The sequence below is a fragment of the Salarias fasciatus genome, unplaced genomic scaffold, assembly GCF_902148845.1.
Source record: "Salarias fasciatus unplaced genomic scaffold, fSalaFa1.1, whole genome shotgun sequence".
Lineage (NCBI taxonomy): Eukaryota > Metazoa > Chordata > Actinopteri > Blenniiformes > Blenniidae > Salarias > Salarias fasciatus.
The window spans coordinates 3,940-9,098 of NW_021941407.1; the positions used below are offsets into that span (position 1 = coordinate 3,940).

General features: G+C 44.2%; 1 long non-coding RNA gene across 1 annotated transcript; it reads left to right on the forward strand.

Annotated features, from left to right (window-relative positions):
- The first annotated feature begins 209 nt into the window (after positions 1–209).
- Positions 210–908, forward strand: LOC115385808 (uncharacterized). The gene is made up of 2 exons (XR_003931179.1): positions 210–696; positions 760–908. It is a non-coding gene; the product is annotated as an uncharacterized LOC115385808 (long non-coding RNA).
- The last annotated feature ends 4,251 nt before the right edge of the window (positions 909–5,159 follow it).

The window sequence follows — 5,159 nt, forward strand, 5'->3', positions numbered from 1 at the left end:
CATCAAACTTTCTCTCCATCAACAACATGTCAGGAAGTCCACAAACAACAAATCCATCACATGTGTAACATCAGGACTGAACTCTTTTTCTCTCCATCAGATTTCTCTCAACTTCAACTGGATGAAAACTCAATGAGCAGAAAGCTCAAACTGTCCAACAACAACAGGAAGGTGACACGTGTGGAGGAAGATCAGCCGTATCCTGATCATCCTCACAGATTTGATTACTGGAAACAGCTGCTGTGTAGAAATGATCTGAGTGGTCGATGTTACTGGGAGGTCGAGTGGAGCGGAGATGTTTCTATATCAGTGAGTTACAGAGGAATCAGAAGGAAAGGAGACAGCGAGGAGTGTTGGTTTGGAAGGAATCATCAGTCATGGAGTCTGGACTGCTGGAGTGGACGTTACTATGTCTGTCACAATGACAGAGTAACATGCCTCTCCTCCTCCTCCTCCTCCTCCTCCTCCTCCTCTGGTAGAGTAGCAGTGTATGTGGACTGTCCTGCTGGCTCTCTGTCCTTCTTCAGAGTCTCCTCTGACTCTCTGATCCACCTCTACACCTTCAACACCACATTCACTGAGCCTCTATATGCTGGATTAGGATTCCTCTGGCCTGGTTCTTCAGTGAGTCTGTGTCCTCTGTAGGAGGGGCGTCTCTGTCTCTGACAGCAGGGAGGAGGAGGAGCCTGTCAGAAGGTTGGAGGGGTCTATCAGAAAGTGGGAGGAGCCTATCAGAAGGTAGCAGGGGTCAATCAGAAGGTGAGAGGGGCCAATCAGGGGGTGGGAGGAGTTTAGCTCCACTGAAGATGTGATTTCTTCTGTGTTCCATCTGGTGTTTGTTGTGGTTTCATTGTTGTGGTGTTTCTTGAAATGTTCCATCATAAAGTAATAAAAGTCGATCACTGACAGTCAAACTCTCTTTCTCTCCTTTACTGGTTGTCTTCAGTTAGATTTGCTGTTCAGTCAATGAGTCAGTCAGTATGTGTGTGTTTCTTCTGTCAACCTACAACACAACAACACAACAACCTGAGGTCCACCCCACAGACCTACAACACAACAACACAACAACCTGAGGTCCACCCCACAGACCTACAACACAACAACCTGAGGTCCACCCCACAGACCTACAACACAACAACCTGAGGTCCACCCCACAGACCTACAACACAACAACCTGAGGTCCACCCCACAAACCTACAACTCAACAACCTGAGGTCCACCCCACAGACCTGCTACACAACAACCTGAGGTCCGCCCCACAGACCTACAACACAACAACTCAACAACCTGAGGGTCACCCCACAGACCTGCCACACAACAACCTGAGGCCCACCCCACAGACCTACAACACAACAACCTGTTTGCTGGACTGATCCAAACAAACTGGTCCCCGATAGTTCCCAGAGCTGGTGTCAGAGGACCAGTTCTCCTGGTTGGATCCAGGTTCAGGATCCAGATCCTCCTGCTTCTGTTTCTGCTCAGCATCATTTACCAGCTGCTTTCCTGCCGCTGTCTGATGGAACTACTTCTTCTTCCACCTGCAGCTGTCCAGGTGTTCTCACTCAGCTTCATTCACTTCAGGGGTGCTCATGGTGCCTTCAGGGACAGCTGGGAAAAGGGAGAACTGTACACTTCTTAAACTTTGATTCCTCTCAGTTGAATGGAATTCCTCAAAGATTCCACTCTTCTTGATTGATTTCTTTGTTGAATCTTTTATTCATTCATTCATTTATTTATTTATGCATCAAACTTGAAAATAAAAATACAAAATACATTTAAATGAACAAAACAAATCCTCCAAGCTTAAAATAACTTTGATTTTAACTTGAAAATCACAGAGAAGAGCTAAGCGCTCTTATTGTGTGAGTGGAAGAAACAAAAGCTGCCACAGCGTTGCTGTTTGTGTGAAGTGGAACTGAGAACCAAAACTCTGTTTTTCACATTTTTCTTTGAGATCAGGACTGAATTCATGTTACAACGATAAACTATCTGAATGTTCTCGTTCAGTTCTCTTTACTCATTACACTCATCAAGAAAGACAGGAAGAGCAGCAGTCTGGCTCCAGGTCTGAAACAAAGGTTTCTAGTAAAGTCCATCTGTGGCTGAATCCCTCAGGGGGTTGACCCTATGACCTTACCAAGACTGGAGCCTTTGTCTCAGACGAGAGAACTGTCCTGGGAGAAGATCAGTGGCTCCACTGTGGCTCCAACAGGGACCAGGTGAGCCGACTGTTCCTGAGAAAAGGAACATATCACTGCTGCTGGGACTGAAGGACATCTGATGACTGATGAAAGCAGCAGCTCCCTCTTCAGCAGGGCTACAAAGCTTTCCTCTAAACTGGATCAGTTCAGAACAGCAGCAGCAGAACTCTGCCTGCAGCAGTCAGACTGACAGGAAGAGGAAATCAAACCAAGCAGAAACTTTTTTGTGTCTCAAATGATGTTTTTTAAACTAATATGTTTCCATCATGTCCATCATGTCTCAAAGGCACATCTGTTTGGTAGGTGTAGAAACCAGATCATCCAGGCTTCCACATCTGTCTGTCTGGGATACATCTGTCTGGGACCCTGCACCAAAACCGTCTGTGGACTGTCAGTGGACTACAACTCACTTGTTTTAGGAGCAGGGGGGCGCTATCAGGAGACGAGAAGAACTGCAGCATCTCTCTGGAACGGCTGCTCTCCCACACTGACTGGGTTGCTATAGCAACGACCTCCATCTTCCTCCAACATGTCTGATGTAATAAACAAAAACCACGTTACTGCAATACTGTGAAGTTTTTAGACTTACTTCACATGAAACACATTTTACTTTATCAGCAGCACATTTCCACATGTTCACTCAGTTTAATAGAGTTAATTCATAATCCAAAGCCTGAGTTTGAAACCCAAACAGAACCACACACATCATGGCGTCTTCAATCACCTTGCAACGTGACGCTATTGGGAGCCGTAGTTCTTTCTTCAAAATATATATTTTTTCCCCAGACAAGTGAAAAACAAAATTTAAGTACATTTAAGGGTTTAAATTGATGAGGAACTCGTTCATGGGGATTGAATTAAATGAAATTCATATCAACAGGTGAGATGTAGTTTGTTCCCTCATACCATGATGCCCCTGCTGGTGATCATATCAAGCCACAGCTTACATAATGTGGAGTTCAAGAACTTTTTTATCATAGTTGGTGCCATGATTTGAGCATGTTTCATTGTCAAAATATAAACTTTTAATGAAAAAGTTTTGCCAAAGTCAGAGTTCAAAGGTGAGCAAATGCAAATTCAAACTTCCAGACTGGCCTGGTCTGACTGACCTGACCATCTGCAGCAGTCAGCCTGACAGGAAGAGGAAAGCAAAGAGTCCTGCTCAGCTCTCCCTGACCTGCATGCAGCTCTCACTGTTCACTGCTGAGCTGGTTCCAGGAGAACTTCTCCACCGGTCCTGCAGAGGGAGCTGTTTCTACACTGTGACCTGGAGGACAGCTTCACTGAGCTCATGGAGACACACACACACACACACACACACACACACACACACACACACACACACACACAAGCGTGCGCGCGTGAATAGACAGTCAACACAGTGCTGTCCATGGTGCTGAAGCAACAAGTGACTACAGTTACTGGGTGGTTTGTTTGACTGATATACATGAAAACACACTCATGCACGCAAACACGTGAAAACATGTTCACACATATGCATGTATGCAATCACACACACACACACACACACACACACACACACACACACACACACACACAAATACACATACACACAATCACAAATACATAGAGACTGAACCCACTGCTGTACATGGAGCTAGAGTATGAAGGTAAAGTTTTTTTTTTCTCTCGGTCAGGATTTGTTCTGGAGCAACAGGGAAGAGCTCTCACAGTCCGTGCATGAAGTATAATTTGTTGTTGTTGCTCACACTGTACAAAGAAAACACTGGTTTTCGGGGGTATTTCCTATTTCACTGACGTATGGAATGAAAAGCAATTCTGCACAACACAGAGGCGCCAAGCGACCACTTTCCCCTTATCCAACTTGCTCAATGAAAATTAAAAAAAAGGAAGCCCAGAGCCTTCAAAGTAAAAGCATGATGCAAAACGACAATCTTACAGCGAACCAGAAATCACCATCTTTGGCCAGACAGCGACATGCTGTGCTGCCACGTACCAGACAGATGTGAGTTCAGCCTGTTACTGAGGTTCTTTGTGCTGTTTCCCATTTCTGAATAACTTCTATGATGCACGCAAATCAAAAACTCTCTGTCCAGCATCTGCACTGTGGAACTGTGATATTTAGCCTCCTCATGCAGGGACCTGTGTGTTTTCTGGTGCAGGATCCAGGTGTTTGATGAGCTGCAGCCCAAATAACTGCAACAAACCACACCGAATTCACCAGGTGAGCTTTCTGTACTGATGTAATAATCAGATACTGCTGTTTCCCTGCTTCCCATCCTGACAGCCCTGCTGCTCTGCTGTTTTTCAGTTATATACATGTAGCAGAACAGCCATAGCCACATGCTCATTACAGAGAAAGATACAGAAGTTGTTTTTTTCAAGTGATTCGATGTTGACAGAATCATCAATCAGGTTAACTGACAACAGCAAGGTGGCTGAAACCTGCCTGAGAGACTTTAGATGTATTTGGAAGTCTCAAACACCCAAATGGAACAGAATCCATTCACTGATGTTTAGTCTGAATTCATGGTGAAACAAAAAAGGCAGAGTATTTGCTTATGTTTTTATCTTCACAAAATTACATTAAAATGAATCAATTATGACACAGTAAATGAGAAACTGGGATTTGAAATGAACCAGAGTGAAATTTAAGGTCATGAATTGAAAAGACGTATTGCACTGGATGCTGAGTGCAGGAAGGTTCTGCTTTGTCAAAGCTTTAACAGGCGTTATCCTATTGATGACCAGTAATGCAGCCCAGACTGCTTCCTGATTATATATTATATTAATATAGTATTTTAGGGCTTGTTCAGCGGAGTTTTCTTTTATGACTTCAGTTTTTGTTTTTACTGTGGCAGCTGGACAGAGATGCTGGTGGGATGAAGGATGAGGAGACCCTGTCAAAATGCCGTCAGAATATCATTGTCAACAAAGATTCTATTTTTGTATTAAACTGTTTCAAACTCAAGCCAG